This window comes from Phalacrocorax carbo, chromosome 1 (genome assembly GCF_963921805.1).
Source record: "Phalacrocorax carbo chromosome 1, bPhaCar2.1, whole genome shotgun sequence".
In the NCBI taxonomy this organism is placed as follows: domain Eukaryota; kingdom Metazoa; phylum Chordata; class Aves; order Suliformes; family Phalacrocoracidae; genus Phalacrocorax; species Phalacrocorax carbo.
The window spans coordinates 36350779-36364521 of NC_087513.1; the positions used below are offsets into that span (position 1 = coordinate 36350779).

Consider the following 13743-nt stretch of genomic DNA (forward strand, 5'->3'; position numbering starts at 1 on the left):
GCCATCTCTCTGACAAGAAATGTAACACCTCATTAAATCATTAAATTTTACATTAAAACATTTAATGCATGGTTCCAAACTGCTGTTTTGATCATATATATTGGAGGTTAAAATACTGAAGAAAAGGACAAATAAGGAAAAAGAAGCTTTTTTTTGCCAGCTTTCAACATACACGTCACATAAATTTCTCAACTTAAAGGTATTTGCTTTCCGTCTGACTATGCGTGCAACTATAAATAACAGGTAACAAGCCTGTAATGGTAAATAAAGTCCTTTTGAGAAAGGACAGTCTTAAGTCAAAAGCTCCATAATTTCAAATCCTGAAAGTCGAATCTCACATTTTTATTTTCCAAGGACATTAAAATAGTCAGTCTATACTTTTTAATCTATTTGAATGTGTAACAGAATTTTAAAAAATTGCACCATTAAGACAATGGAGTACTGCTATTTAAATCTCATATCTCTCATGACCCTTAGAATCATAGAATCACAGAATCATTAAGGTTGGGAAAGATCTCTAGGATCATCGAGTCCAACCGCTTACCTATCATTGCCAAGTCCACCACTAAACCATATCCTCAAGCACCATGTCTACCCTTCTCTTAAATACCTCCAGGGATGGTGACTCCACCACCTCTCTGGGCAGCCTGGTGCAATGCCTGACCACACTTTCAGTAAAGAAATTTTTACTAATATACAATCTAAGCCTCCCCTGATGCAGCTTGAAGCCATTTCCTCTCATTCAATTGCTAGTGACCTGGGAGAAGAGACCAACACTCGCCTCGCTACAACATCTTTCAGGTAGTTGTAGAGAGCGATAAGGTCTCCCCTCAGCCTCCTCTTCTCCAGGCTAAACAACCCCAGCTCCCTCAGCCGCTCCTCATAAGACTTGTGCCCTACACCCTTCGCCAGCTTCATTTCCCTTCTCTGGACACGCTCCAGCAATTCAATGTCCTTCTTGTACTGAGGGGCCCAAAACTGAACACAGTATTCAAGGTGCGGCCTCACCAGTGCCAAGTACAGGGGCACGATCACTTCCCTACTCCTGATGGCCACATTATTGCTGATACAAGCCCAGATGCCATTGGCCTTCTTGGATGCCTGAGCACACTGCCGGCTCATGTTCAGCCCGCTGTCAACCAGCACCCCCAGGTCCTTTTGCCCCAGGCAGCTCTCCAGCCACTCCTCCCCAAGCCTGTAGCGTTGCATGGGATTGTTGTGACAGAAGTGCAGGACCCGGCACTTGGCCTTGTTGAATCTCATACTGTTGGCTCCAGCCCAACGATCCAGCTTGTCCAGGTCCCTCTGTAGGGCCTTCCTGCCCTCCAGCAGATCAACACTTCCACCCAGCTTGGTGTCATCTGCAAATTTACTGAGGGTGCACTCAATCCCCTCATCCAGATCATCAGTTAAGATATTGAACAGGACTGGCCCCAACACTGAGCCCTGGGGAACACCACTTGTGACCGGCCGCCAACTGTATTTGACTCCATTTACCACCACCCTCTGGGTTCTGCCGTCCAGCCAGTTTTTAACCCAGCTCAGAGTGCACTTTTCCAAGCCATGAGCAGCCAGCTTCTCCAGGAGAATGCTGTGGGAGGCAGTGTCAAAGGCCTTACTAAAGTCCAATTAGACAACATCCACAGCCTTCTCATCCACTAAGTGGGTCACCTTATCATAGAAGGAGACCAGGTTAGTGAGGCAGGACTTCCCTTTCATAAACTCATGCTGGCTGAGCCCAGTCCCCTGGTTGCCCTGCACGTATCACATAATGGCATTCAAGATGATCTGCTCCATGACCTTTCCTGGCACCCAGGTCAGGCTGACAGGCCTGTAGTTCCCTGGATCCTCCTTCCGACCCTTCTTGTAGAGGAGCACCACATTCACTAGCTTGTTGCAAGAGTACTAAAAAAAGCCCAGAATAAAACATACACATACATATGGCCTACAGCAGGCCATAGTTTTTCTTTTCCTTTTTAGTAGAAGGAAAGTCTTCAATTTTACTTACACATCAGAAGTTCCAGCCCTATGATAGGACATAAAATGCAGGGTAAGGCATTTTTTCTCTTGCCTCAGAATTTCTGGAAAGCAGATTCAGTTCTGCTTTCTGGCTAAAGTTACCACTGAACTCACTTGCTAAGGTTACACTCCTTAACATTGACATTTAAATCTATTTTCAATTTAGTATGCCTCCTAATTCCATTTCAATTTGAAAATTGTTTAATAAGTCACCATTTAACAAGGTGTGCAATAATTCACTGCTTTTCTGCTGGCCTATAAATACAATTCATACATTCATTTCTATAACCACAGGACTCAAGTTGCATAACTGTATTTACGGGGAAAAAAACTCCTTAGTTTTGATTAAATTAGCTGCTTCTACAGACTGTTAATTAATTTGTGACCCACTTTGTGATTATCTAATAGTATTAGTTGGTTTCCAAAAATAACAAACTTATTAAGCATTATGAGACTAGAAAGGTGCATAGAATGTCTGTCTTTACACACATTGTCCACTGTCATCTTATAATCAGAAGTACTTATGTGAAATATATTGTTTGGAAAATCAATACAACCTTGTTATTATCCTAAATGGTCATTAGGTGTCGTTATCATTGTTACCTGGGAATATGGTCAGAATTCATTTTATGTGTCTTACAGAAGGTCTTGTTTAAGACACAAATTCTCTTTTGAAATGTTATGGGTAGGATACTGTCCTAGGTAAAATTTATTAATTTTGCACACTTCCCAAGTTCTGGCTGAGCAGATATTCCTGGGACTGGATTCAAAAGGGCTAAAATAGGTTAACACTGTACAGAGAGAAAAATATTTCATGCCAAAGAATTTTATTTCTTACTGCTTTTTCCTAATAATTCACTATTTAGAGAACAGTTTAGCATGGCATGATCCAAAAAATCTAATGGTAGAAGAGTAACAAAAAATCAAATTTCACAGGCAAAGGAATATTCACAACAGATGATAATGCTAGATGTGCAGTTTTTACTACAAGAGAGCCTTGTGAATCTGGAGAGGAATGAATATACAGAACTTTTTTTTTTTTAAAAAAAAAAGTCAGCAGTGGCTGAATCACTGGCTTTTCTTTTCTAACTTGCAGAATGCACATTCCACAGAGAATTTTACCTAAAGTACTAGAGGGAATCATTTTAGGAACTTGTGTTCTCGCCTTCTTGTGTTCTTCATCCCATTTGCCTCCTTTTAGAGAGCTTGTATCCCTTGGAGGTAGTATCAGAAAATACAATAAAATTATAAACAACATATTTCAAGACACAGTTGTTGCACTGTAGCAGAAAGGGTGAAACATTTTCAAATACCTAAGTACTAGATGACCATGTGTGTTAAATTTCTACAGAAGTTGTATTGTGAAGGATCTTATATGTCTTATTGGCCCTTCAGAATTGCAGAAAGCTCAGAAAGGTTATCCAAGCTACAAAAGAATGTGATGCTCTTCAGATTTTAGATCAGCTGTACGGAAATGCCATGTCAAGCTACCTTTTGGAAACCCAGAAAAGCTTCCCAGGTCTTTTCCAACAGATTAACTAGTATTCTCTAGTGTATATCATTAAAATAATTGTCTTCCAACCACTACAGAAATTGGTTTAAAAGCCTGAACAGACAGTCATTTCACTATATCCTAAGTTCCAAATAATTTGAAAAATTGAAAGGGTCCTAGTAGTGATATTTCATCCAGCTCCATGCCTTTCATTGCATATGGCAGGAGAGGTTTTCAAACTAGTTTAGGGGAATCATAAAATTCCATAATTTTCATAGTAAACAACTAGCCACAACAACAGCAAACTATTATTTCAATTAGTGGGCAACCTTTTGTGGTAAAAATAGGAATCATTCAAGATTTTATTCATACAGGTCTGTTTACATGAAATGATGCACGTCTATGCCTTTCTAACTTTTCTGTAGCCAAAGGCTTACAGCAGGTGTAATTCACTACTGTATTATGATAGTTCATGCTATTGCAACTTTTTGTAAATCAGTGTGTGATCCATATGCAGCCAATGTCAAATCAGCATCAAATCTGGTCTTTAGGGCAATTCCTCTATGGGGATATATGCAATTATAATGACAATTATAATTCTTACGTTATATTCACGTTTAGTAACTAAGATATCCTTGTATGCATCACATATGTCCCAGCTTGGAACATATGAGATAAAATAGGTCCTAGATAATGTTTTTTGAAACAATATTTGCAGATATTTCTATATTTTCTTAAAAGCTGTAGAGTCACCTTAGAAAAGAAAAAAGGGAAATCAGCCAACAGGTTTGCCAGATGCTTTATGGACACAATGAGCAATTTTCTGGTATTACGGTCATCAAATAAGAAGTCTGTATTGCTAAATCTGTTTCAGAACTGTATCATATTACTTGTACATGCTATCCCACACCGTCAGCTGGAAAGTAAACTCATGATACACACAAAGCAGATTCAGATAAAAAAAAATGTAATTGCCTTTGATGAAACATAAAGCTTTCAATAGTTAAAGGGTAGGTAGACACTAACGCCAGTGTTCCCAAGCCAGTCTCTGCCCCAGTTCAGCGGTTTATGGAAACTGGTTTTATTTGTGCCCCCAAACAAATTAAGCCTATTGGACCATTGCACAGACATCAAATCATTATCTCAGTTTGTCTTATAGCATGGCAACCTAATAAATTTCATTTTACCTGCTGAGAATAAAACAAAGAAACAAACAAAAAAAACAACTGAACAACGAAATTTGGAACAAGATATTTATCTGTAGATTAACTTTGAGGTTTGGGATGGGAAATTTCTCTGTAAATTATCCTTGGAGAGTTGTTTCAGATACTTATCCTAGGATCCTATAACCTCTCTGAGGAATGTGCAGGCTGACTGGCCTCCCAACCCAACAGCCTGCTGCTTCCATCAAAACTTATGTGCTTTGACATAGCTCTAACGTCCCTCTCTCAATCTGTATGTGAAAATTAAAACAGCTTTCAGCTAAACCTCCCCAAAGTCACAGTAGAGAAAGAATGACTGAACAATATTGCAACTGCTAAACCATTCCTTATAGATATATTTGTAGAAGGGTGGATTTTTGTATATTTAGCATGAACTTGTTGCACATCTTCATTTACTAGAGGAGTGGCATTCACACTGTAATAATTTTAAGTCCTTGTGAATTCAATAAATGGTTTATCTGAGCAGTTATGTTCAAAACAAGAATGAAACATTTGCAGTATTACTACTTCTTTTTTAAATATATCAGTGTTTTAAAACCATCCTTAACAAAATTATATAAGGCATCAAGGAAGTTGTCAGGTAAAGCACAACAAGTAACAGAAGAATTTCAGGCTTTGGTAGTTTTCCCTGCGTAAAGCTTTTCCTCTATGGCTCTGTCTAGCCCCTCGTACCAAAAGAGTAGGGATGCAAAAATCCATTTTTCCCAGACTGTTGTGTTATTTAAATCCACACAGACAGAAAAGCACAGAATTCCTTTTTTTGCTTAGCAAAGTAGAAGGGAAAGAAGTATGATTACAGCCAGTTTCTGTGATGATGTTTCTAGCAAACTGAGAAAAAATTGAATGGGCACAGAGATTATTCTCACTGCTGGATGGCCTGATCAACAAATCACAAGTCAACAAATGGGAAAAGTAGGTGTCCTGGTTTCAGCTGGGATAGAGTTAATTTTTTTCACTGTAGGTGGAATAGTGCTGTGTTTTGGATTTAGGATGAGAATAATGTTGGTAACACACTGATGTTTTAGTCGTTGCTACGTAGTGGTTACACTTAGTCAAGGACTTTTCAGCTTCCAATGCTCTGTCAGGTGCATGAGAAGCTCAAAAGGGGCACAGCTGGGGCAGCTGACCCAAACTGGCCAAAGGGATATTCTGTACTATATGACGTCATGCTCAGTATATAAACTGGGGATGTTGGCCAGGGGACAGCGATCACTGCTTGAAGAGTGGCTGGGCATGGGTCGACGGGTGGTGAGCAGTTACAACACTTGTTTTTCTTGGGTTTTGTTCCTTTCTCTCTCTCTCATTTTTTTTTGCTGTTCATTACTACTACTATTATTATTATTATTAAATTATTAAATAGTTCTGATCTTAACCCATGAGTTTTCTTACTTTTGCTCTTCAGATTCTCTCCCCTATCCCACCAGCGGGGTAAGGTGAGTGATCAGTTGCGTGGTGCTTGGTTGCCAGCTGGGGTTAAACCACGACAGAAGGTATTCTATTTCCCAGATATATTCCTGCTTCCAACAAATTGCTATTTTTTTGTCTCTTCATGAAATAATGTTTGCCACCATTTCAAGGTGATGCTATAAAGCCTTTTCTCATTTCTTCCTGTGGCTTTTCACAGGTTTGGTTGTTGTTGGGGTTTTCTTCCTTTTTTTAAGCCTATATTGTACAATAAATCATATCTAAACCTGGTGATTAATAATGAGACGCTTCATAGTGAAACCTCTGCAAAGAAGGAAATTGCGCAAACAGGCAGAGTTATCTGTCACCACATGACAAAGTTCAAGTTTAAGAAGCTGCTTGTCAAATACAATCGACTGAACGAGTGATAGATTAGATCTTAATAGCAGTAAAAGTAAGCTATAAACCATTGCCTTCCCTTACAATATAAAAGCCTTTCCTTTTAAACACTCTATGATAAAATGCAGTAAAACAAAATAAAAAATGGTAGTGGGAGAACCAGTGATATTTCTTCCTTACCCACAACACAGTGAACAGTGTTAATATTTTTAATGCTCAGTTCCTGTCAAGGTCAATTTAATTTTGTTGTTGTTGTTATGAAAAAGGAACCTAGACAAAAATACATCTAGCCACTTTCATGATTTCAGTAAGGTTACTAATATTTCAAAATCTCTCTTTAATTTTGCAGCCTGTAAGCAGCTTTGGCATTAATTACTTGATACATTTTTCAGTTAAGCTATTTAAATGTTTCTCTGTTTCTCCTGAACGGTATAAAAATATTATCTTAAACCAGAAAAAATGCATAATACAATTCCATAACTGAACAGTGAGTTTAGAAAAGAACTGGAATTCTATTGTTTAGAAAATTCACATTATTTTTAGTGTATTTCCATTCTGAAACATAACCAATGTTTTTCTTCAGATCTTCAGAAATATAAAATCCTCCAAAACACAAGATATCAAATCAGGAAAAACATTTAATTTCAAACCTTAAAATGTCCCTTCTTCGCTATATACATTATTATTTATTGTAAATAACACGTAATAAACACCATATTGTTGTGTTATGATGCACTTGAAAAACCCTTGAGTGGTCATTTAGTCCATTTTATTTCCCCAAGGCACCTTTGGTATGCACTTCAAAAGGCGCTACTGAAATGTTGTGTAAATATGAGTCCACAGAAGGTATCTCAATTCCTTCTTATTCCATTAATATCATTATGGTTATCTCACAAGATTTATGATGGTGTTATATTATTTACACTATTTGTACCATTATTCTCTGATTTAATTGAAACATTAAACAGCTATTTTTTCATACATTTACCACTATTTGAAAGAGGAATCAACACACTGCAATTTAGATGCTGCAAATTTGAGTTTTAGGGAAGATTTTGTGTCCTAGTCTGCCGTTTTGCACTTCAGCATATCTGGGTAATATCTTCTTGTTTTGGTAGTTGAGGCTAGGAAAACATCTGTAGGCGCTGGCAAAATTCTTGCCCCTTCAAAATGATCTTTGCAAAATGCAAGAAGTTGACTAATTTCATTCTGCAGTACTGTAGAATAGTGTTATTTTGTGGATAAGTATAAATAATGTATGAACTTAAACTGTTACAGACAGTGCAATCTGAAGAGTGGAGTGCCAGACTAGCATTCCTGGTAACTATTCACAGTTTTGTTACGGACCTGCTGTGTGATGTTGAGCAAGCCACTTTCTTGTGTTCCTACTGCCTTTACACACACACAAAAAAAGTATGAAGTAACAGCTACCCTCTTGTAGAAGCACTCTGAAATCACTGGCTCCCAGTTCCAAAATCAGCTCAAAGAGAGCAGAAGATTTGGAGATTGATTCTATACCAAGACTTTATTGAACTTTACATAAACATCTGGCCAAGCTTTATTACTCTGCAGTTGTCAGGCCTGGCCTCCCAAACATGGATACTCCGAGTGATATGGAATGAGCTGTAAAAGCTCTGAAGGAGCATCACAGAGACAGTGCAGGAAGTTGCAAGTAAACTACTGGAGTTAGAACTGGAACAAAAATAAAAGTAATTGAAGAGAGCTCCCATCAGGATTTAATTTTAATATTAACTTTACCAATATCAATGTTTGGTAAACTATGTATACCATTACATTTTAATGTTTGATGTTGGCATTTCTGGGAATGTTTAAGGACCTTTAAAAAGAACAAATGGAAAGAAAGCTCGCAGTAAAAACTCATCATTATTACCAGATTGTCTCTTTTGAAAAGGTATGGGAATTCTACACCTCCACTGTACCTCAAAGAACTAACTTCTTCTAGGTCTGTATTAGAAATACAGGACAAGAGCAACCTTATGGAACACCAGATACAGTCCCTTCCATATACATAATAAATTTCAAATAAACTCTTTTATACGCTAAACAAGTGTCATTTTACAACTGGTAAAGCTTCTTTTAAAACATTCTGAAGATTATACCCATAAGTTTATTTACACACTAAATGAATTTATTTCCAGCTTTTTTTTTCATATCAGTATTGTTCTTCAGTGTTGAGTTCTTCTGTATCTCCAGCCATTATTCCCAGTTCGTAGAGCACAGTTACATTCCTGCTTATCTTCATTTTGCTGCATCATATGAGTTTTAAATCACCTTTGAGAGTGTGTCCTAAAATGGTCTTCCTAAAATTACCTTTGCTGAAGGTTAACTTTCTCCTTTTTTGAACACTCACTACCTGTCACGTAAACAGTAGCTCAGGTGAACTTTTATCACCCCTTCTCAAAATAGCATTGATGTTTTCATTCACCAAGAAATATTTGCTTGGTAACTCCTCGCACTACATTTCCCTTATTCATGGCAACTTTACAGTGGCAACAGGACATTAGCCATCCTTCTCTGCCATATCCTATTGATGTATCCACAGTTATACTTTTTTGTTTTTCTGGGGTTTTTTTTTGTTTTGGGGTACTTTGGTTTTTGGGGGTTTTTGTTTTGGGTTTGGTGTTTTTGGTTTTGGTTTTTTTTTTTTTTGTTCACAGATACTTGATCTTGTGCACTATATTCTTAAATTTCATCTGTTTCACAGGTTTTCTTTCGTCCTTAGAACTACCAACAAAATATGGACAAAAAGGTACTTAGTACTGAAATATATCCTTTTTGTTTCTTGATAACATCTCCAAAGTTGCCTAGAAGATTTCTTAGGCTTTCAAGGAAGAAATATCTATTTGATCTCTGAGGGACGGCTTGTGATGCATGTTTTCTTGCCAGCACTGTTTGAAACAGCTAGATATCTGGCAATTTGGAATGCCAGGGAAAAAAAAAAAACATGCAGGCTCCAGGGTCCTTGGAGTTCATAAAAATCTAGATTTCCTCAGTCTGAAACTGACAATTTGTGTTCTTAAGAACTTGTGAGCAGCCTTCAGAGCTTTAGAAATGTTTAAAATGAAGCCAAGACCTATGTTATGCTATTATCTTTTAGAGACATTTTCTGAGCATCCAAGAAATCACTGTAAACTCCATGTAGAATGTGTATCATTTTGCATCCAATATAAAATATATGTTACGCTTATCAGGAACCACGTAGCAAGGAACATCCTGTTATTTCTGCTTCTCCTTTTCTATACTTCTAGGAACAAGTCCCTTTTCAGTTTTAGAGTTCCCTAGCAAATATTCCATTAGGCTGTCAAGGCATTAGTTTGCTGATTCAATTTCTCATGGTCACATTTCTAACTTCTTCTGCATCCCATTTCAGACCATTCTAAGAAATGTACATTGCTTCAAGTATGTTTAAACATTCTTACATCTAAAATTCATGTTTACAATGAAAGACAGCAGAACTACTGTAGTTTCTGCACACAAGTAAAGAACAGGCTTCCTGTCAAATGTATTCCTGAATTTCGGTACCTTTTCTTTGATGTACCTTGCTTATTATTTTTTAGATCTTCACAAAGTAACTAGAAAATTCAAAGTGATCTTCACACCATCACTTAGGTATGATGACATTCTCAATTCAACATCCAGACTATTCTGAAAAAAACCCCCAATAACCCAAAAAGAAAGTCTTCATCTTTAAGGGTGCTTGCATCTTTTCAGACAAAATTTGAATGTCCATCAGTCTGTGAATCCTAACTATTTAAAAATTTTGTTCATAACATAAATATTAGCTAAAACAAACATGCAGTGCCAAATAGAAGATGTCTCCTAACTTGGATAATCAACCTGAAGTACACAAGCTCTCCTTAAAATAAATAAATAAATAAATATGGACTTGCCATGAACAGACTTTATTAACATCCATTGAATCATCTTCCAATTTCAGGAAAATATCTATTCTGCTATTCCACAAAAGTAAGATTCCTAAATTATATCAGTGCACCTATCCCTCAACAAGCAACTTTTGCTGTCTTAGAATTTAAACATTATAACCACAAAATTGGGGGACTTAAACTTTTTTCCCCTTCCCATGCATTCCCTTTCTAACCTGGACATCAAAACTCCCTTTTAATGCCTACAATAACATTTACTAACAAATCAGAAGAGAGCTATTCTCACATGATGGAGTTTACCGGTAAGACTGCGTCACTGAACCGTTATTCCATATCTCTACCTATTGACAAGATCTTGTCAGAAAAATATCAGGAAGAAGTTCAGGAAGAAAACAGAGGGAGGTGAAAAGCCATGTTATATGACTCCTAACTGAATTAATTTCTGTATTAAAAGATTCTACAAATGAGCTACGGTAAACTACCTAACAAAATTCCTACCGCATTCCTCTGAAACTTAACAGGGCAACTTCTTCAGCCAGTGAAACTTCAGTGGTTTCCTGGAAAACCACCTTAAATGAAATGTATAGAGCCAGCCACAACTAGTAGCAGGAGTACCTTGTGTGGGTATCAAGACAAACCATGGCTCTCATTTGGCAACAGCAGCAAATAGTTGTTATGCTCTTCGATTTCTGACATGCATTTTATTAAATTGTCATAGGCTGAGTACCACCATTAGTAGAACATACATGGAGAAGCTCCCAAGGAGAAATACCTACTTGAGTTTCAGTGATTCTGGTGCTTCAAGTTAAGCTTTTAAATGAACTTACAGTCCTGTCCTTTTTCCCCACTGCTATGGAATCTTCCAGGCTTTACACCAGAAAAAATGCCTACATTTTATGCCACCGCAGAGCACAGAGCAAAGCTAGAGTCACATCTAGACCCTTTCTGCTGAAAAAAGCTGAATTGGAGTACATAGAGTTCACATGAAAACCTGACAACAGTCTTAAACAGTGGTGGGGATTGTCACTTTTTGTGAAAACCTTTTTTCCTGCCAGGCTGGGAGGTAAGCTACCAAACTGTTAAAGAAATAACCAAAGTAGGTAAGTGCTGAGCAACACTATACTGGATTTACAGAGGTTCTGCATAGGTTGGAGTTGCTACAAACAAACAGGTCATTTGTAATGCCAGGGACCTTGCCCTGATGACTCCTGGACCTATCAGTATTCATCTGCCAGTGTAAGCCCTAAAACACACCTCAGAGAACTGTACTTATTGGTTGCTGTTTCTTTTACTGTTTCATTTCTGGGAACACATATGCAAAGATGAAGGTGTAGAAAATCTCACTTTAGATTAATAAATAAATAGAGAGACAGAGAAATAATTCTCTATATATATTGCAACATGAACAGAAGTCTGTGCCTGCCTGCAGGGTAAATAGGCAGAATCAAACCACTCCTTTCAGCAGCTAGGAACACTTTAACAAGGAAGGGTTTCCACACAGAGCAACAGTAGGCATCGAAATAGTTCATATTATTTTCAGCTGTAAACATTTTCACTACAGTCTTTCCTTATCACATCAGCTGGTAAGAGCATTTGGGCTTTTGACCCAACAGGAATGTCATCTGGGTCACAAGCTTCCAATTTCTCACTGCCTGAAATCTGTTCATTCCAGTAAAGGGAGTTTCCTGGAGGCAATCATGAATAGAAACATGGACAGATTAACCTCTCATATACATAACTACACTTTGATAGAAATAGGACAAAGTGTGTGAATCTGAAGTGTGCTGAATACACTTAAATCTGCATCTAGAACATCTAATATGGTTAGATCTTCATTGGTGAAAAACAAATCAATAAACAAAACCAGAATAAATTTGTAAAAGGAAATTAAAAAATTCCAGAATATCAAATAATAGGAATAAGAATAAATTGAAGCTACATCTTCAGACATGAATAAAACTTCAAAAAAATTTCTTTCTCCTCTGTCTGAGGGGAATGGGAACTTTCATGCACTGAGAACACTATCTCTGTGTGGCATCCTTTGCTGGGACTTGCAAGAATGATGCCATAATATCCTACCACTGAGTATTTTAGGAAAGGAGGCAGATGCAGGTAGCTGCCTTAAATTCACCTGCCAAAGTAATGTTTTTTTGTATTAAAATGTCAAGACCTTGCACTACAAACAAGTGACATCTAAATTGCCAACTGCAGGTAATTGAAACATATTTTCCCATGCTTTTTTCTTCTTTTACAATAATGAACGTGCTCATGATTTGTAAATATTATACAATAGCTTAGTAGCTTCTATCTTAAAATTTTTCCTCAAATCATGCTCTTTATAGAATGATTTTGTGTGAGTTCAGGATTTGATCAGGTCAAAAAGCGTATTGGTACTGGGGTAGATAAAATATGCAAGAAAAAACCCTCTGCTTACAGTACCTTCTTACACCAGACAGAGTCTGACAGAATCATCACTCCTTTCAATATTTTCTAGTCAGCTTCTGAGCTCTCCAGGAGAGGTAACCTTTTAAAAAAACCCAGTGGAGTAATGCAACAGCTGGTGCTTATCTCTGTCAGAATAGTTCTCTCATCAGTGTTTCAGCTTTTGCCTCTCTGTTAAGAGTGCGGCTTGGAAAGGACAGCTGGGAGCACCCCAGAACATGATAAGACTGAGAGGTGGCCTGGACTGGAGAAGTCAGGTGCAACAGAGAAAGCAGTTCTATGTGCTGGTTTTTGCTGTGACAGAGTTAAGTGTCTTCATTTTGTGCTGAAAACAGTGTTTATAATACAGAGATGTTTTCATTATTGCTGAGCAGTGCTTACACAGTGTCAAGGCTTTTTCTGCTCCCGACACCACCCCACCAGCAAGTAAGCTGGGGGGGAACACGAAAATGGGAGGGGACACAGCTATGACAGCTGAACCCAGATGAACAAAGGGATATTCCATATCATATGATGTCATGCCCAGCAATAAAAGCTGTGGGAAAAAAGGAGGAAGGGGGGGTGTTTGGAGCTATGGTGTTTGTCTTCCCAAGTAGCTGTTACTCATGATGAAACCCTGCTTTCCTGGAGATGGCTGAACACCTGCCTGTCCACAGGAAGTAGTGAATGAATTCCTTGTTTTGCTTTGCTTGTGCATACAGCTTTTGCTTATTAAACTGTCTCTATCTCAACCCATAAGTTTCCTTATTTTTACTTTTCTGATTCTTTCTCCCATCTCACCGGGGGCGGGAGTGAGCGAGTGACTGTGTGGTGTTTAGCTGCCTGCTGTGTTAAACCATAACACTCTGCATAGGCAAAG

At 37.8% G+C, this 13743-nt stretch overlaps 1 long non-coding RNA gene across 2 annotated transcripts in view; it reads right to left on the minus strand.

Annotated features, from left to right (window-relative positions):
• LOC135312767 (uncharacterized) overlaps positions 1-13743 on the minus strand; it is a 492691-nt gene that overhangs the window by 211234 nt on the left and 267714 nt on the right. The window lies entirely within an intron of this gene.